Below are 22034 nucleotides of genomic sequence, written 5' to 3' on the forward strand. Positions count from 1 at the left end.
TGTAGCGTTAACACACGCTGTTAATTTGGAATCAGTAACGCATAACCTTTTTTTTAAAGCAAATTAATTAAGGCATCAAGTTTGACCCATACTTCCGCCATAATCTGCCCCGCCCCCGCCCAACGCACTCATCTGTCGTCCGGCTAAATGATTGAACGGCGCACTCTAAACTTCCAGCTCATACCCGGTCAGAGAGCTTTATTTCTCTCTCTCTTTCTCACACACACACATACACACACACACACACACACACACACACACACACAGACCCTCGCTTTCCTGCCCTGTGCGATTTTTATACTCATCAAATTAAGTTTGAATTCAGAAACTCAGAAATTCAGAAGTATATACTATAATTTTAATTAACACCACTAATATAACTCACATATCATTGCATTTTACATTTCTTAATTCCATCCTTTTATTTACATTTAAATATCCACTATAAAAATTGCATCTGAAGAAAAAACAAATGCGATTAATTGTGTTCTGTTGTGATTAATCAGATTTTTTAATCGATTGACACCACTAATATATTTATTCAAAAATCAAAAATAGTGGTCTGGTAGGTTTGTTGGATGTGATTGCTCTCTATGTTACATTGACAGAATTTCATAAAGTAATACAATAAACAAAATGATATGCTCAAAATCACAGAATTTCACACACAGCTATATTTATTTACATTAAACTGCACTCCTTTATATGCTCTGTGCAGTTACACATTCTTACCAGAGAGGTCTCCAAATCCCCAAATCCCCAAAACTCACAGATTGTGGCTTTAATAATATTAAGGTCACTTTGTACTGTTATGCTCCTGTGTGTTGCTTTATTAGGACCATACATATTGTCAGATGTTGCTAACATTGCTAACACAGCATTAGCATGCCTCCAACTAGGCTTGGCCCAATTATTAACATGGCATTAGCATGACAATAACCATGCTTATCCAACAGTAAAAAAAAGCATACAGTAATTCAAATGCTGTACATGTACTGTATGTGAAACACGCATAAATGCACTACCAGTAATACAAAGGTACATCTGAAAAAATGTAATATCAAAGAAAAGTTACTTTGTTTCAGTAATTCAGTTCACAATATAGATGTATTACACACAGAGTGATCTATTCTAAGCGTTTTTCTCTTTTATTGTTGAGGATTATGACTTACAGCCAATGAAAACCCAAAAATCAGTTTCTCAGAAAATTAGAAATTACAAATCCTGCTGGAAAATGAAATCTGCATCTCTATAAAAGCTTTGGACTTGATATAACACAGTGGATCAACACCAGCAGATGACATGTCTCACCAAACCATCACTGATTGGTGGAAACTTCACACTAGACCTCGAGCAGTTTGGACTGTGTGTCTCTCCACTCTTCCTCCAGACTCTGCTCCCTTGATTTACAAATGAAATGTAAAATTTACTGATGATCAGTGATGGTTTGGAGAGACATGTCATCTGCTGGTGTTGATCCACTGTGTTATATCAAGTCCAAGACTTTTATAGAGATGCAGATTTCATTTTCCAGCAGGACTTGGCACACTGCCCACACTGCAAAAGCCATAATCATCAAAAATAAAATAAAAAACGCTTTAAATAGATCTATCTGTGTGTAATACATCGATATAATATATGAGTTTAACATTTTAAACTGAAATATAATTTATTTACTGAAATAATGTAACTTTTTAATGATTTTCTATTTTTTTTCTGATGCACCTGTACAGTTAAGTATGGAGAATACTGCATTCTATTGTTGTTTTTGTTGTATATGCTGTATAATTATATATAAAAGGGTTGTGGTGGTGGCTGCTAACCTGTCATAAAGGCATTTGCTAAATGAATCACCGCAGCGTAGGAGGGGAAATTAGCTGTACCTGCATCATTAAGTGGGCTCGCATTATTATTGACATCACCACAAACAGCCAGTGTCATTTTTTACTGTAATTAACTGAAAAATACTTTCTCCTCCCTCCCCATTAATTGTGTTTAGACACAGGCTAGATTAAGGCTGTCAGTATTGACATTTATGGCAGGGCTCGGCGGTAATGTAGCTGGATGCTGTGATGAACCTGTCTGAAGGCACGGAGGATATCATTACCCGCTGAGCTCCGCTCTGAAAGTGAATTAACCCAGGATCATTGACCATGTTAACGAGGGGGCCCTGATGTCCTGATTTTTCAAATAGACAGTGTCACCCCGTGTTCAGCGATGTGCATGACCCTAAACGCTTGTGATTGAGTTAATTTAATCTCATCATATCACCATCACTGGGGCATTATCATTAGTCATCCTTCACTTCCAATCATATATTCGTTTGCTCTGGCCTACAGAGAGAGAGAGAGAGAGAGAGAGAGAGAGATGAAAAAAGAACGATGATATTAACTAAATAAACATATGGAGAAGGAAGTGAGGTATGACAAGAGTTTCCTAGAATAGAGACTAGTGGAGTCAATCGATTAAACGAATTAATCAGATTAATCTGAATTGTGTGATTATTTGTAATTAAAAGCATCTTTTCTTCTTCTTCTTATTCTTATTCTTAAGACTAAGCTTTTAATAAAGGGCATTTGAATGTAAATAAAAGATAGAGGTGTTAGATACTAAGCCAAATTATGTTGTAAATTATTTTTTTTACATCAAATTAAATACTGGTACTTCCTTGTATTTCTTTATTTTATTTTATTTTTTTAATATATTAATTAATGTATTAATTAATGTATTAATGTTAATATAGTTAATAAAAAAGTAGCTCCATATTCCACATCTTCATCATCTTGGTACCGGAACATGCCAGAAGCTGTGTGTGTTCAATTTAATCCATACATAGTAGCGATGCTGTGTTTATTTTGGTCAATTAAACTGCTATAAAACATCTGAAAAAAATGTAACTTTCCAAATTAATCACATGCATTAATAAATACGTTGCAAAGTAAACTTAAAAAAAGGAAACAGACACGTGACAACATTACAAACGACTGATTTAGAACGAGATGGTAGAATCCCAGTCAAAAGTTTCTACAGCCACTACAGACAAAAAAAACATGGTCTTGAAAAAAAAAATCTCTACAGATTTTACAGATGTGTAACTATTTTATTTACTTATGGTCGAAAGCTCTAATTTAGTTTTCGGACTAATTGGGAGCTTCTGATCCAAAACAACAAGAATAATTTTTACATTTTAAAATAAACTACTATCCTCATGTGAGGACATTGTTTTTTTGTAAAGAAAAATTACAGTATTGTTTGGTTTTATACTTTTTTGCAAAAACAACTTCCTGTAGAAAAACAAGATTGTTTAGTTTTTATACTTGTTAAATCATATCAATCACAAATTTAATAGGATAAATTAAAAATAGACACCTAGTAAAAGTCTGGGCCTCTGGAGGTTAAAAGAAAGATGGCAGATTTCCCAGTCAAAAGTATCTACAGACAGTACAGACAAAAATATTGTCTAAAAAAAGTCTCATCAGATTTTATATGATATGTGTTAATTTACTTAATGTCGACCGCTCTAATTTAGTTTTTAGACTAATTGGGTGCTTCTAATCCCAAACGACAAAAATCATTTTAAATCTTAAAATAAACTACTATCCTCATATGAGGACATTGTTTTTTGCAAAAAAGACAGTATTATTTAGTTTTATACTTTTTTGCAAAAATAACTTCCTGTATAAAAACAAGATTGTTTAGTTTTTATCCTTGTTAAATCATACTAATCCCAAATTTAAGAGGAGAAATTAAAAATAGACTCCTAGCAAAAGTCTGGGTCTCTGGAGGTTAAAGAAAGATGGCAGGTTTCCCAGTCAAAAGTTTCTACAGCCAGTCCAGACAAAAATATGGTCTAAAAAATGTCTCATCAGATTTTATGATAATATGTGTTAATGTACTTAATGTCGACCGCTCTAATTTAGTTTTTAGACTAATTGGGTGCTTCTAAACCCAAACAACAAGAATCATTTTTAAATCTTAAAATAAACTACTATCCTCATATGAGGACATTGTTTTTTGCAACATAAAAAGTCAGGATTGTTTATTTTTATACTATTTTTTGCAAAAACAACTTCCTGTATAAAGACAAGATTGTTTAGTTTTTATACTTGTGAAATCATACTAATCCCAAATTTAAATTAAAAATTGACACTTAGCAAATATCTGGGTCTCTGGGAGTTAAAAAAAGATGGCGGTTTTCCCAGTCAAAAGTTTCTACAGCCAGGCCAGACAGAAATCTTATCCGATTTCATATGTGAAACTAGCTTTTTTTACATACTGTAGAAAGCTCAAATTTAGTTTTTAGACTAATTGGGTGCTTTTGATCGCAAATGACAGATAATTTTTACATAAATACTAATCTTAAATAGCTAAAATAATAAAAAAATAAACACCAAGGAAAAGTCTGGGTCTTAGGAGGTTAATAGTGATGCTACAAAATAAAAACCTTAAAAAAGAAAACAGCATGAAAGAAGTAAAGATATAGCGTGAGTTGTGTCTGTTGTCTGCAGTGTGGCGATATGAGAAGAAGCAAAAAGTAACACACACGCACACACACACACACACACACACACACACACACACACTCTTACACACACTTGTCACATATCCTGGGGTTGACAGCGAGGGTAATGGTCTATTAAGTGTGGCACTCCTGCCAAACCCAGTCCAGCCAGCCAATCTGACCCATAGCCAAAAGCCCCATGGTCTCTGAGCTGCAGTGTAATAGCCCAGCCGCTGCCCTGGACTCTACTGAGAGACAGGAGGAGCAGGACTGAGGGACTGAGGGACACTTAGCCTGCATGAAGAGAATGAACACTGTGGATTAATGTGATCATCCTCAGGGTGCAGCCACCCCCCATAATGCCCAGTGTTTCAGTGTGTGTTTGTAGGTCTAATATACTGTATACATCTGTCATCTGATGCCACTGAAATAGGAGTATTAGAAAATATCAATATTGTATCTTATTACAATATTTTGCTTTTCAAACACAGTAGTGTACATGTTACACATAGGTGCACATGTAAAGATTGGTGTCAGAAGTGGTTCATTTAGTGCTGTGTTTAAACCCCGCCTACTAGAAAGCAGTGTTGTACTCTGTTGTTAGGTTCCACTGTTCCGATTGGATAAAAAGTAAAAATGACTTTTGCTCAATCCCAATTTATTGCCTTGCCTACAGTATCACATTATATTCAATTGTAAGCACTATGTTTATTTCCGTAATTCAGTTTAAAATGTGAAACTTGTTTCACGCGTTTATTTATTTTATTGTTGATGATAATGGCTTACAGCCAATGAAAATCCAAAAATCAGTGTCTCGGAAAATTTAATATTATATAAGACCAATTGGTACTTTTAGCAGTGTTGGCAGTGTGCCAAATCCTGCTGGAAAATGAAATCTGCATCTCCATAAAAGTTGTCAGCAGCAGAGGGAAGCATGAAGTGCTGTAAGATTTTGTTGGAAAACAAAACTGCACAGACTTTAGACTTGATAATAAAACACAGTGGATCAACACCAGCAGATGACATGTCTCTCCAAACCATCACTGATTGTAGAAACTTCACACTAGACCTCAAGCAGTTTGGACTGTGTGTCTCTCCACTCTTTCTCCAGACTCTGGTCCCTTGATTTGCAAATGAAATATAAAATTTACTGATGATCAGTGATGGTTTGGAGAGACATGTCATCTTCTGGGGTTGATCCACTGTGTTTTATTAATAAATTAAATGTGATTAATCACACTTTTTGGAAAGCTGAGTTCAGTTACACTACTAATCAAAACCAGAGCTGATTACTGCCAGACCTGTAGAATCAAGTAATCACTTAAATAGAACCTGTCTAACAACATGAAGCAGATAAAAGATCTCAAAAAGCAACACATTATGCCGCAATTTAAAGAAATTCAAAAACAGATGAGAAAACAGAGTCTGGAAGGGCTTAAAAAAAGTAATTTCAAAAGCTTTGGGACTCCAGTGAACCACAGTGAGAGCTATTTATTCACTAATAGAGAAAACATGGAACACTGGTGAACCTTACCAGGAGTGGCTGACCGACCAAAATTACTCAAAAAGGGCATTGAGACCTCATCCAAGAGGTCAAAAAAAAGAACCCAGAACAACATTTAAAAGAAATGCAGATCTCACTTGCTTTAGTTAAGCTCAGCGTTAATGATTCAATAATAAGAAAGAGACTGGGTGAAAATGGTCCTCATTGAAAGACTTTTAAAGCCAGTTATCTGTAAATCTTGATTGCACACTTTATTAAAATGATTAATATAGGTACATTTCGTAATGTTTGTTAAAGTAGCATACTTTTATACTTTTAAGTATAAGAACATTATTTGGAACTACGGAGCATGTTTGTCCCAAAATAGCAGCCTGATCTGGCTGCTGACTGTGGGCTGTGTTGGTTGTAATGATGGATTCTTTATCGGATGCTGTGTGCTCATATAAAAACTACACAGGCCTCCATATTGGTGCTGGGCAGTAAAATGTAGCAGCTGAATTGTGGTGTAAACAGCCTGCTGCTGATTTGGCTGTTTTTGAATTTAGCATAAGCTAGAGGGCAGTCCGCACATGCTGGCCTGAAGATTTGCACAAATGTGAGCAGCATCAGGACCACAGAGAAGGGCAGTGGTGACAAGGGCCATATGGCTGCTGAGCTATTTATACCCCAGTCATTCTGCGTTTAGTGGGCAAGTGAATAACGGTCCTAAGTAGACTTAGTATATGTAACATTTGTCTTTATATGATTTTAATTATGTTATAAAAAGACATGAAAAGACAAAACAAGTAAAATGTATAATAAATTACATGTTTTAGATTACACTGTAGTAGTTAACACTTTCTACCAATGTCATGTCTTTAAGCATTCATAAAGTATTATAAACATGTCTATAAATATTGCTAAAAATGCATGACACATTATAACCATGTTTATTGTGCATTGTATACTGTGATGGGTTAAAATATCATGTATCATTAAAAATACCATTAATAATCTAATAATATGGTTATTAATAATGTCTGTCACTTAGAGCTTACAAAGACATGCTATGAAACATTATAAATGACTATAAGCTGTTATTATAATTAAGACTTATAATAATATATTAGATGAGTGGTTAAATGTAGTTATAGCATGCCTCTTGGTAGTAATTCAAAATAGTATTAATTTAATGCATAATAAACATGCCTACATTGTGTTATGCATCTTTTTAGAATATTAGAATATAATATCCATAGTCATGTTTACAATTCCTTATGCAAGCATTATAAAGGGTGATGCATGTGTGCGTATAGAATTGTATAGACATGACGTAAAAAAGTGATTCAGTGTTTTTTCGTTATTAATTTTTTTCTTGCATAGATTAATATTAAAATCAGGCTTTTAGTTAACAGCTGTGCATCAAGAGTTAATTAGTGGAATTTCTTGTCTCTTAACGTGTTTGAGAGCATCAGTTGGTAGTGAAAGGTGTGAAGAGGTATAGTTGGTATACAGTGAATAGCACTATTTTATTAATGTTCTAATCCATATTATGAGAAGCAAAAACGACTCAACTAAGTAAAGAAAAAATACGTTTTGCAGTACAATAAGGCCATTAACAGTGTTATGATAAAACTGGCACTCATCAGGACCGCCCCATTATTTTGTCCTATTAATTGCGAGCCAGATTAGACAGCTCACCAGCTTGCTTTGCCGTAGATTTAATAGCTAAGCCATAAGCAGAGCCATGCGGAGGGAAATAAAGCGAGCATTAAACCACGAGCGTAATAAACGAGGCAGGTGCTTGTTGGTTTAAGTACTGTTTGTGGAAAAGCGCAGTGTTCGCGTCATTGTGCTGCTGCTGCTATTGCTGCTGCTGGAAATCTCAGTTCATAGCAAACAAAAGGTGAAATAAGCCCACTCTCCGCCTTGCTTTGTGATGGAAATGTCAGTGTGTGTGCTGTGTTATTTAACAAGTTGTCAGATTAGAGGTAATGCATCAACCTGATCTCACTACTGAAGCCTAATGACAGGTTGAGAGCGATAATGGTAAAAATAGCAGGCTGTGCTAGCACTTCTGAGTGCGGCTCCTGTGGATGGATTTGTGGTGGAGGAGGCTAATATGAAGGTGCGTTTTTTTGGTGAGATTTCATCTTTGTTTAGCAAGGCTGCTGCCGTTTCTTCCTTAGGAAGAGTAGTATCTATGTCATTATCACCTCGGAGTCAGCATGCTAGTTTCGGCACTGCGTAACTCTGGTGAAGCAGGCAGGACTACCTTTGCGGAAACACGTCCACTGTTAATGATGGTCCTATATATCTCAGCTTGTCCAAAAATGCATGTATAAAGAGTGTCCTTTAGGGCTCAAAGCTTAATATCAATGTTATTTGGCTATAAGTCATTATAAGTCACAAAAAATGCATTATAAATGCATTCATAATGTATAATTAATAGAGGATTTATAGGACGAGTTCTATCTTCATTCTGCACTGTGTAACTCTGGTGAAGCAGGCAGGACTGTCTTTGCAGAAACTATGTAATATTGCCTAACGTAGGCTGTATTTGTGTAAAATACCTGTAATAATTCTCTACCACTTTAACATTCACTGTTAATGATGGTCCTATATCTCTCAACTTGTCCAGGAATGCATGTGTAAAGCGTGTCCTTTAGCACCATCTGAGTATTAGTCATTATTAAGGTTTTATGTATTTTATAAATGCTTTTTCGTCATGCGTAATGAACATAGGGATTCATAGAAAGTGTTGCAACCTTTGGTCTAGTTGAGATTTTATCTTCATTCAGCCCTTCTGCTGCTGCTGCTGCTGTTTCTCTCCTCTCAGCAGCTCCGTGAAGAGCAAGCGCTCAAACTGCAGGGAGAGAAACGATGAGAACACGTCTGGATGGGTTCCGGAGATGCTGTCTGTGGAGTAAATGTGGTTTTGGGGGTCGAGAGGAACTGGGGCACGGAGCTATTCTCAGAAGACCTGGAACAGAAACCTTACACTGCCAAAAAGATTCATGGTCTCGCCAGATCTGGCCCCTTACTGGGAGTGAGAGAGACCTTTTTTATGTGTGTGTGTGTGTGTGTATATATATGGGTGTGTGTGTGTGTATGTGTGCGTAAGTGGGTGCCGTGGAACATTTCTGCTTGACATAGCAGAAATTCTACACACACACATGCACACACACACACTCTCACGTAAACCAATAAACACACACACACACACACACACACACAGCAGCACGGTGCGCATTCATCACCTAGCCGAAAAGTTGCAGGAGCCATGCGTTACGCCGCATGCATTATGGAGCGTGTCAGAAATTTATGCGTTATTCTAATATCAGCCACTATTTGTTTATGAAAGCATGTATCGCTTGTCTTTGTGTTCGCTCCAATTAAGCGCGTCCCCCCGGCATTAGCCCGAGCGCTGGAGAGAGCCTCTTTATGTAAAATGGCTGAGGTTTCACAGTTGCACGCTGGCTCATTTGGGCTGAATGCCACTGTGTTTCAGCAGGTCTACTGCAGAGAGCGCACACACACACATATATATATATACACACACACATACATAACCACACATACACACACACACTTATACACACAAACGAACACTGACACATTCCAGCAGCCACAGCCTGCACCTTCCCTAAATGAGACACATCATTAGTGGCTCCAGAACCAACACCATAACAGCCCTTCAGGATATGGCAGCGTTATATATACAGTATATGTGTGTGTGGTCTGTGTGTGTGTGTGTATGTGTGTGTGTGTATGTGTGTGTGTGTGTGTGTACACACATATAATACACACAATCCCTCAGCTGCCATTACTCTCATCAATCAGTCGTCACTATACTCCTGACACTAAAAACATTAAAAACATGCCAAACGTTTTTTACACTTTTAACAATGCCAGCAGTTCCTAGATGACTACTGCTTATATAGTCATCTTTATAATGAATTAATATATAAATCAAATATTTCAATAATAAAAGCTTAGGTTTAAAAAAAAACCCTTCAGACAACACTTTAGTTTCTGAATCAGAAGTTTCTCTGATTTTGCTATTTATAGGTTTATGTTTGAGTAAAATCAACATTCAACATTTTTTTATTCTATAAACCATGGACAACATTTCTCCCAAATTCCAAATAAAAATAAAAACATGCAGAGCTTTCAGACCTCAAAAAATGCAAAGAAAACAAGTTCTTATTCATTAAGTTTTAAGTTCACTTCAGAAATCAATATTTTATTGAATAAACCTTGTTTTTAATTACAGTTTTCAAGCACTTTGGCATGTTCTCCTCCACCAGTCTTACGCACTGATTTTGGATAACATTATGCCACTCCTTGTGCAAAAATGATTATATTCCAGAAGTTTTCAATTTGGGAAAATCAAAGAAACTCATCAGTTTTTAAATGTTTAACTTTTGAGTTGTGCAAGTCTTTTAAAGTTTAAAATGACATTTTAGCGCAGATGCAAAAAAACAGACTTTATTAATAAAAGGGGTGGTACGAAGAGTAGTCGAGCGAGAAAACATACCATGAATGGGTAACACTCCAGGGTTCATACACAAGCAATCAGTAACAGAGACAAAATACAGGTAGAAGTTGAAGAAACAGAAAAAAAGTTTGTAACAATAAGGCAATCGAGGACAAGGAAAAAAAAGAATGCGTTGTAAAGCAGGATAAACCGAACAACACTCAGCAATGTGTGTGTATATTGAAGCTATATATATATATTGAGGTGCTCAGGTGAAATCAATATTGAGGTGATTTGCTTCTTGGAATTGCCATGTACAGAGTCAGGTGATCATGTGTCTGTGTGTGTTCTATCAGAGTAAGGTGCATTCTGAGTGCAGGAGAGACAGGTGTGACAGTAAATTTGGGGGCTGACAATAAACCGATATTTTTTTTACATTATCAATATGTGATGTAAAATATTTTATGGATATTTTTATTGTGAACTCACCCCTCCAGTTTGGCCTACCAAAGTAACTGCTTCACTACTCCATGTGGTGCCACTAATTAGATAAATAGGATAAAATAAAATAAAAAAATCCATCATTTCTGGTATTTGCTTATTTAGGAATATTTTATCCTTTTCAGCAACACAGATGTTGTGAAGTATCGTAGAAAATTGTATTGCGATGTTTTAGGTTGCTAGGATGCAAAACTTTAGCATTTTTGTCTTAATACAGCAGCTTTAAAATCATTGAATGCCCCAAAATGAGAGTTCTGCACTAGAAGGTAAGATTAAAAAAAAGGAAAAACTGCTACATTAATACCTTTGGGGCAAAAATTTGCAAGAAAAGATATAATCAATGAGCCGTGACACCAAATCCCAAAATAGCATGACACAACAAATACTGAGAGTTGTATGCTGAGCTACAGGATTTGGTGTAAAAATGTCCCTTAAGTAAACAAAAAAATGAGCAGCTTCACATGGATCCATCCCTGAGGCTTCTGGTGCTCACTATACCACCCCCAACCAGACATACACACACACACACACCCTTATAAACACACACACACACACACACACACACACACACACACACACACACACAGGCTCCACATCAGCTCTCCACAGCAGTGCTAAATATAAAGAAATAAAGAAAAGTAACACAATGGCTTCTCTCTGGATGTCACAGAGGTTGTTATATAGCACTGTAGCCTCCAGAGTTTTCTCTTTTCTTGTAGGCAATTAGGCGACAAGCACAGCGCCACCCTGATTGACAGAGAGCGTTTCAAGCGAACGGGAACCGCAACAATCTCCTCTTGCCAAATACAAAATGAGCCAATTGTTCTCAACATGAAAATACAGAGATTAAAAAATGAGGCGGGTGAAAAACGAGGACGATAACATGGCCGCCGCTGCGCAACACTGCAGCATCCATTGTATCATTATTCCGTGGCTGAATGTGCAATTCGTGACATAATTGTGATGAGTGGTTTTCTTCCTTTCCTACTGCTGGAAGTAGTATTTATACATTATTGGGATTATTATATCATTATAACAGGCCAAACAGCAATTGCCATCATTGTTAAGTGCACATGTTTGGCATGTTCTCAATGATGGGAGCACAGTAAGCTGTTCAGGGTTTACTGCAGGTCCTTAAAAAGTCGTAAAATGCCTTAAATTAAAATCCGGGTAATTAACGTCCATTATTGTCTGAAATTGACTGTAAATTTGCTGTAGGTATTACATTTTCAGATGGTACATTCAATGCTGATGGGAAAACACAGTGGCTTATTGTAAACATCTAATCCGGGGAGACAACTAAGATTAACGGAGAGTTAGAATAACTTTAGCATCAAGTTAGCTAGCATACTAACTTTAGCTAGCTGTAGCAAGCTAGCTAATGTTACCAAGAATAGAACTAAGGTTAATGGAAAGCTAGCTAACATTAGGGGCGAGTTAGCTAACATACTAACGTTAGCAGCAAGGTAACTAATGTTAGCTGCAAACTAGCTAACATACTAACTTTAGCTAGCTAAAGCGAGCTAGCTAACATTACCAGTGATAGAACTATGGTTAGCAGAAAGCTAGCTAACATTAGTGGCAAGTTAGTGGCAAGCAAACATACTAGCGTTAGCAGCCGGGGAGAGAACTAAAAGAATTATGACTACATTTTTGGGTCTTAAATTATATTTATTGAGGTGTTAAAAAAAGTATTAAAAAGCATTAAATTTGACTTTCAAAATGGTGTAAGAACCCTGTTGTTTCTGTTGTTGGTTCTATAGTTTAAAAAGACAACTTGGCATGAGGAATAGGGGTGGGATGATATATGTGATATACTTTATAGTAATATACACCTGAAACGATACAATATATTGCAATATATTGTAAAAAAAAAATATATATATATATACATATATTTATATATATATATATATTGTATCATTTCAGGTGTATATTATTAATATGTAGCATCACATATCAGTATTTTTATTAAAACATAGGCGCTCTAATCTCTCTAACACGCCCCCCCCCCCCCCCTTTTCCTTACAAAAATTATGTGAAATTGACACCAATAAATCCAAAACTCCAAATTTGCTTATTTAGGAGTATTTTATCTTCTTCTGTAACACAGATGCTATGAATTATCCTGCAGAACAGTCTTTTACATAAGTAGTATCGCAGAATCACAATTCCATGATATCATCATTATCATAGGCATGCATTGTGATAATATTTTATCACGCCCTGTAATTCATCCCTCAGTGAGTTTAAAAGCGACTCATTTTTTAATTTTTTTTTTTCTTTTTTTCAAAATTCTCCACACATTGTGTATTGGGAACAGGTCAGTCCAGGATCCATACTCCATAATCTCGTCTTGCACAGCCATGCCTTGTACTTTGTGTTCTACTATAAAATCTATATAGCAAATCGATCAAATTAACTAAAATATTTTTTTTCCATTCCAATTTCCATTGCATTAGAAGCCTGTGTGCAATATTTTATTATTTTAAATTTACCTTTTTATTTTATAAACCATCCATAAAACATAATTAAAAAGTGTTCTAAATCACATTCATAGTAAATAAGTAAAATAAGCTGTTTCTTTGCTTTTACTCAATGGCTGTAGTACTACTGTTTTTCCAGTGTTTTTGCAGTGGGCGGGCCAAGTTACTGTTTCATGACAGGTTTATAAACCCGTTCATTAGCTGATTCATGATCTATTCTGTCTATTCTGATGGACAGCAGCTCTCAAATAGTGTTATATACAACACAGCATTTAAAAATAATGAAAATACGGTGGCCTGAAAGGGTTAAGATGCTCATTTAATTGTGCACCCGAGAGACAGTGTTTTTTTCTTGACCAAATAGCTCAGCATACAGCTCCCAGTATTTGTTGTGTCATGGTAATTTGGGATTTGGTGTCACGGCTCATTGATTATGTCTTTTCTTGTATGTTTTTGCCCCAGGTGTATTAATTTAGCAGCTTTTTTCTCTTTTTTTCTCTGTTTTATGTGGCGAGTCAGCTAATCTGGGTCTCCGTCACACACGGGACAGAATGTAGGACAGGCGTTCATTACCTCGGTGGAGCTTGTACAACTTGAACTATGGCCTCCTACAAGTTTGCAGTGATTAAACCCACTTTATCACAAAAGCAGAAGAGAAAAAGAGAAAGTGATAAAGTGATAAAGTGAAAGAGTGAGAGTTCTGGTGTTGTGTCCATTGTTCTGGTTCAGGGCTTTTATTTGATCATTCTCTCAGACAGTCACAGTGGCGTGAGAGGCAGTGGACTGGGCTGTAATGTGGGGTGGGTGTACGCTTGCTGGACATTGGGACAATGCATGTTTAATTCAATTCCCCCGTGTCAAACACACAGTCCTGCACTTTTATCCTCACAAGTCAGAGCTGCTACTTTATTTCTCTGTTCATTTAGGAAAGTTGGGATATTTATCACTTTATTTTTCGCACTTTTGGTGCTTTTCTGTGTTCATACTGAGCAATGACTTGCATATATTAAGTCATATTTCAGGGAGAATGAAAACTAGCACATGCCTCCTCCGACACATGTGAAGTCAGACTCTGCCTCTTTTTGATTAACATCACAGTATGCTCGGAGTAAAGCGCAGCGACTCGGTTCTGATACATCAGCTCACAGATGCAGCCTTGTGCTGATCGACATCACCCTAGGAGTGGTGAGGGGAAAGAGTGCCATCTACTGTACCCACCCAGAGGGAGCAAGGAGAGCAATTGTGTTCTCTCAGGGCTCCGGCAGCTGATGGCAACTTGCATGACCGGGATTCGAACCAGCGATTTCCTGATCATAGTGGTAAAGATTTAGACCGCTTCATCACTCAGCACCCAGACACTCACTATAAGGAATATTTTTAAGTAGTGAAATAAAAGGCAAAATTAATGAAACTCTGATTTAAAAAAAAACACCTTTAGTTTTTAGTCTTTGACCTTTTAGCAAATTGTTTTATTTTGTTGGGCTTTATTTTTAGCTAAATATTGTAATTTCAGTGCATCTCTGCTTGGAGTTAAATGTTTTTTAACTTAAAAAAATACAATGATTGCCATTATTTATTGTTAATTTCTATTTTTTAAGAGCCAAAATGCCTTTTTTTCATAGCTTTTATAACTTTTTTCTTCAATAAAAAGGGACACAGATCTAAACTTAAGGCTACATAGGCTACATTTAGGCTGCATAAATGAAATCATGAATCACAGTCTGATCAGGACAGTGTAAGTCGCTAACACAAGGCTTAAATTGGTTTTATCATTCAGATTTCCAATTCCACCTTAAATGTGCAGCAGATTATGATACTGCAGAAGTACATTGCCAAAGGCCTTACTATGAATATTATATAAATCAGCCGGTACAGATTCTGCAACCATTAATAAGCAGTTATTTTAGGAAGCTAAAATTGTTTCTTATATGGATTAATGAAGAAAAGGTTTTGGCACCTCTATGGCTGTGCTGTGTGGAGTTGGGCTGAGGTTATATCCTGGGCAGGGCTGTCTGCACCGCAGGGTGAGAGAGAGGTCAAACTCTCCTTTAGAAGTGGGCGTGGCATGTCACGGCTCATCAGAGTGCTCACAGCAGAAATCACTAATTGTCGATTATTTGGGCTGATTTTTATTAGCTTATTAGCTTATTGACTTTTTAAAGATAGAAATTGATTTTTACTCCAAACTTCTCAATTTACAGGCTAATTAATGAACTAATTAATAGGAAACCCTTCACTAGTCAGTTTCTGACTCAAGGCTGAGGGGCTAATTCCACCCATCAATGTTCAGTAGAATGGTTCCTTGTCTGTTGTGATAGATAGGAAACGAACTGTGACTTTGTCTTTTTGCTGAGTTTACTGCAAAGAATAGACATTTTAATCATAAATTACATATAAACATTATTAGTAAAAAATAGTAAAATATCAGTAAAAGTATTACTAGAATTTGGCTGGGGAATGTATTGTAAATATTGTACGTGAATTAATTTCAAAAGAAGAATGTGCATGGGTCGTCTCTGTGGAAATTGGTTGGGTTCCAAAAGGATGACACTCAACAGAATACAGTTTTGTGCAAATTATGTTGGAAAAGTATTGTGGTTAAAGGAAACAGATATAAAAGTGACTCAAATCTAATTTGAACAAAAAATAAAACTGATTTGGCACGTTCACACTGCCGTGAAAAAATCTGGGTCTGAGATCTGAGCCATATTAAGCAAAAAAACAGATTTAAAGTCTTTTTAATTTTTTTCTAATGCAGCAGAGATGAGTGTGAATGAAGAGTAATAATATGTTAAAGTGATTCAGTGCGTAAATATGTCATTTTAAATGGAAAAAAAAAACAATGAAATAAGACCTTTATCCCTTAGAACTCTAACAGACAGATTTTCCTTCCAAAATCACACCTTGTGTTCTCAGATTAATTATTCAGGGATCCCTTCACACATGAACATAATCCATATATGGTTAAAAGGGCGGAACTTACTCTTTCTAAAAATAGTGATGACTTCCCAGTGCGGTAAAGCTAAATCTACAAGAAACCCATTGAGAAAACACCTAAAAAAAGTGAGATCTCCTTCCCCAAGCAATATTATTTACCTTTACCTTTAGTGCTTCAAACATATTTATATGATGTATCATTACCTGAGCTCAAACTAAAGCTAGGTATGTCATTACTTTTATATAATTTTTATTTTACATTTTTACTAAGTAGTTATTTTGCACTAAACATTTTTATTTATTTAGATTAAAAAGTTGTGTCCTGATCAAAATACTGAAAGTGTGAATATGTTAAGTCTATACATAAAAAAAAAACAGGCGCCAAAACATGATCAGTTCCAGGAAAATATAACAATTCTGCTCCCTTTTACATTTTAAATGATTATATATTTGAGCAGCTGTATGTCTTCTGGAGTAAAAGAGATCAGGGCATGTGTCTGTCTGACATAATTACTGTGTTATAAGATCTGAAAGAGGAACTGAAAACAAAAACGGAGAAAAAACACACCAAATCAGCCTAGAGTTCAAAGTTCAAAGGGTTAAAAATGTAATTTAATTAATGAAAATAATGAAAAAACTATGAAATGAGACCTTTAAATTTTTTTTATTTGTCTTTTTATAAAAAAAAGCAACTCAGCTCGGCTGAAATGATGAAATGAATGGCACCATATATATTTTTGCATCAGTGCCCTCTTATACCTCCTCTACAAACCCCATAGTTGTGGCACCATGCCCTGCTGCCAGAATCCAGGCTGAGGACATCTCCTCAAGAGAGGAGAACTGTCAGAGCTGCCGGGTGAGAGCGAGGTCATCTTCTCATTTAGAAGAGGGCGTGGCATGTCACGGCTCATCAGACCGCGGCCTCTCGCCCACCTCACTTCACTTCACGGCCCAAAAAAAGAGGCAAGAAAGGGAAAAAGATGAGCCGGGAGACAGAAATTGGCCAGGGGGAAAGGTTGTTAGAGGGCGAGGAGCAGGCACTGTCTCATTGTTCCTGGTCAGAAGCAGAGGATGTGGCTAACAGGCATTGTCTGTCTTCATTATGGGGTGTGAGGAGCTGCAGGAGAACGTCTCACTCCGGCCCAGCTGGAGCGCCGATGCTCCAGCCGGGAGCGGCCGGGGTTCGGGCCGAGGACGGGCGGGTGGGCGAGAGCGCCGGTTCTGCGGCGGGAGGGTAATGAAGCACGGTCAGGTTCTGCTCGTCCTGTAGAGAAGGTGTGAATGAGTAGTATTCACACAGGGATTTCCTCTCATCACCTTCACTCACATATCCTCACATTATTTACACACTCCACAGATGGCTTTCACACTTAGGTAGTACTGAGGATATAATGTGCTGGAGGAAGCTCGAGTACATTACGATGCTCTGTTTGGTTTGTTTATTTGCTTCACTAATCACCATTCAGAGTGTGTTCAATTCTACACAGATTCAAACCTACATTTGTTCAAGTTTCAATATATTCAAACCTACATGTGTTCAACCCTACATGAATTCAACCCGATTTGTGTTCAAATCTACACATATTCAAACCTACATTTGTTAAAGTCTCAATGTGATCAACCATACATGTGTTCAAACCTACATTTGTTCAATCATATGTGTTCAACCCCACATGTGTTCAATCATATGTGTTCAACCCCACATGATTAACCATACCTGTGCTCTATCCCACATGTGTTTAATTATACATGTTCAAACCTTTGTGTTTAATCCTACATTTGTTCAATCCTTCATGTGTTCCATCCTACATGTGCTCAGGTCTACATGTGTTCAAGTCTACATGTATTCCATTCAACATGTGTTCAAACCTTTGTGTTTAACCCTTCATGTGTTCAAGTCTACATGTACTAAAGTCTACATGTGTTTAAACCTTTGTGTTTAACCCTACATGTGTTCAACCCTACATGTGTTCAAACCTACATGTGTTCAACCCTACATGTGTTAAAGTCTACATGTATTCAATTCAACATGTGTTCAAACCTTTGTGTTTAACCCTACATGTGTTCAAACCTACATGTGTTCAACCCTACATGTGTTAAAGTCTACATGTATTCAATTCAACATGTGTTCAAACCTTTGTGTTTAACCCTACATGTGTTCAACCCTACATATGTTCAAGTCTACATGTATTCAAGTCTACATGTATTCAAGTCAACATGTGTTCAAACCTTTGTGTTTAACCCTACATGTGTTCAACTCTACATGTTTTCAACCCTACATGTGTTCAACCCTACATGTTTTCAACCCTACATGTGTTCAAGTCTACATATGTTCAAGTCTAAATGCATTCAATTCAACATGTGTTCAAACCTTTGTGTTTAACTCTACATGTTTTCAACCCTACATTTGTTCAACACTACATGTTTTCAACCCTACATGTGTTCAAGTCTACATGTATTTAATTCAACATGTGTTCAAACCTTTGTGTTTAACCCTCCATGTGTTCAACCCTTCATGTGTTCAAACACCCTTACGTTTTCAAACCAGCATGTATTCAATTCCACGTGTTCAACCCTACGTGTTCAACCCTACATGTGTTCAAGTCTACATGTATTCCATTCAACATGTGTTCAAACCTTTATGTTTAACCCTACATTTGTTCAATCCTTCATGTGTTCAAACACCCTTATGTTTTCAAACCAGCATGTATTCAATTCCACGTGTTCAATCCTACATGTGTTGAAACCTACATGTATTCAGTTCTACATTTGATCAAGCTCGCCGTTTGACTTTGACAGAGTAGTATTTTGTATTACAGTTTTGAAAACATGGAGAAACATGGTGACACCTTTGCTCACTTCAATGTAGGCATCCTTACTAGTGTTGCTTAATGCGCCTTATAATCCAGTGTACCCTATGTATAAAAAACATTTATTGATAGTGCGCCTTATAATTATAATTAGTCTGTTTCGCCTTATAGTGGGAAAATATGGTAACTCTCTTTTCTCTTGATGCATGTGCTTACGGTAGACTTGCGTCAGACTTCATAGGGCAGTAAGTTTGTAGTTTTTTGTTTTTTTTTAATTCAGCTTGAGGTTATTTAGATTGTGGTTGTGTTAAACAAATTGCTTGTTTTTTTATTTAAAAAAAGATATAAAGATATAAATCATTCGTTTTTATACCATATCAAACAGCTAGATGTGCAGAAATGTGATTTAGTGTAGGTGAGAGCAATTACTGGTGATTAAAATAATGACTGCAGTTTTCATTGATGTCAGTAAAGCCTATCCAGTGTGTTTTTTTTTATTTTGCGTGTGTTCGGGTTGCTATGTGGGCTCTGAGTGGGGTCAGGGAAAAATGGTTTCTGCCACTTTATTTGTGAAAATAAACAGCGACCAATGCACATGCAAATAGAGCAATTATGTGGAGAGGGTGGCGGTGTGTACGTGAACATGTTTGTGCATGCTCGCTTCTCTCCTGAGGGGTGGCGGCTGTGGGGGATTATGTAGCGTAGTGCTTGAAGTGAAGTAATTAGAAACATGTAATTTTTTTTCTCTCTCTCTCTCTCTCTCTCTCGCTCTATGTAATGATGTATGATTGAAATGAATCCCACCTCCTGTGTTGTATCACTGTTTAATAAAACAATAATTAAAGTTGGAGGCCATCTAGTGGTGAGCATCAGTATCACACCGGCTGATCTGCCAGCGCTGCCATTTCACTTCATGCACTGATGGGAATCTGAACTGAAAATGACAACCTGCGAATCAGGATGCAGATCATGTTCCACGCCGCTTAACACGTCCCTGCGTCGCTCACGAGTACAATCACAGTGCTGACAATCACAAGAGATTCACTTATGTGAATATATATTTCTGCTTCCGTGCTTAAAGTGACGCGTTTGTGTAAATTAGTAATGTGCACTCCTTCTATCACTCTTTTCTCTAAAGCTACGTTCATACAGCAGGTAAAAGTGACCCAAATCTGATTTTTATCAATAAATTAGAAAGTCAGAAAGTATTTTTTTCACATAAAAAAAACATACTGGATAGGCTGTACTGACTGTCAACAACTAGAAAAAAATATATAAATATATATCAATTGATACGCATATGCTTAAATTAATAAAAAAAAAAATCCAGAATTAGATTTTTTTTTTAAATAAGCAATCACAAAGTGTCAAAATGATCAAAGTAAAAAAAAAGACTGACACTAAAATTGGAGACAAGGATAGATAGATAGACAGACAGACAGACAGACAGACAGACAGACAGACAGACAGACAGACAGACAGACAGACAGACAGACAGATAGATAGATAGATAGATAGATAGATAGATAGATAGATAGATAGATAGATAGATAGATAGATAGATAGATAGATACTTCATTTAGGAAATTTAGGAATAGAGTTGAATCAGAATTGACTAGTGACTTTTTGTGCTTATTTTGAGTTCAAATTACTTAAAATAAGGTGAATATTCTAATTGAGACCGATTAAGATCATTATTCTTTTAAATTAGATCATTTATCTTGTAAGAATTAGAACTTAATTTGCTGAGTATAAAAGAGCGTTTTCACACCTGTAGTAGGTTTTTTTAAGATCCGGATCAGTTGATGTATTTGTTCATTTTCTCCCTCTGCTTATTAAACACTTTGATTTGATTTTTTTTTACTTTTGCAGGCTATACTACAACCGTAGCCAATGCATATACAATTGATCCGCTTATGTATGGGTTTTATCATTGGTTCATGTGAAGTACATATTTTATTTAGTAATATTACAGCTACATCTATTATCTTACACCCAAATACCAACTGTGTATTTCATTGCTGCGATATCCTCATTAAAATTAAAGAAATGATAGATATTATCATATGAAATATAAATGCTGCTCTTGATGCATTGCAGAGTCAGAAAATTGTACACAGCCTAATAATTTATTGGCTTGTTTGGGCCTGAATGAATAAATTTAGTGCATTTTAGGAGTTTTTGCTCACTGAGATTAAGTGGTTTTGTATATTTATATATGTATATACTGTATAGTTTATGTTTACGACTTCTCTTGAAGGATAGAAACGATGGAAAGAAAGTAATCAAAAACTGCTCAGATAATTCAGTAACACTTTCTATGCGTGTCATCTCTATAAGACTCTATATAAACACACACACATAACATATTATAATGCATTCATAAGACATTATACAGTATACATGGCTATACATATTTATAAAAATGCTCAACCCATTATAGCCATGTTTATAATGCATTACACATTATAATCATAATGCATTAATAGCTCTTATGACTAAAAAAGCTTCCAACTTGTATGATACTCTAAATATATTTTTAACCACTCGTTAGTACCACTAGTTATGGTCACTTATAATTTATTATAACAGGTCTTTGTGTGCTCCATGTAAAGTGACAGACTTTCATTGTGGGGGTATTTTAACATACATATTTTAAGCACAGCTTGCATTTTTATAAATATTTATAGCCATGTTTATAATGCCTTATAAATGCATTATAATATGTTATGAATGTGGTTATAGAGACTAACAGAGATGATGATCTATAGAAAGTGTTACAGATCATTCTTGTCCTAAATGATAATGATGAATGGCATGCATTTCAATGTTTTAT

The 22034-nt window shown here is 36.1% G+C and overlaps 1 protein-coding gene across 17 annotated transcripts in view; it reads left to right on the forward strand.

The window, feature by feature from the left end:
- The window catches only part of nrxn1a (neurexin 1a), a 365537-nt gene that overhangs the window by 289758 nt on the left and 53745 nt on the right, over nt 1-22034 (forward strand). The gene's annotated exons all lie outside the window — the stretch shown is intronic.

This window comes from Astyanax mexicanus, chromosome 15 (genome assembly GCF_023375975.1).
Source record: "Astyanax mexicanus isolate ESR-SI-001 chromosome 15, AstMex3_surface, whole genome shotgun sequence".
Classification (NCBI taxonomy): domain Eukaryota; kingdom Metazoa; phylum Chordata; class Actinopteri; order Characiformes; family Acestrorhamphidae; genus Astyanax; species Astyanax mexicanus.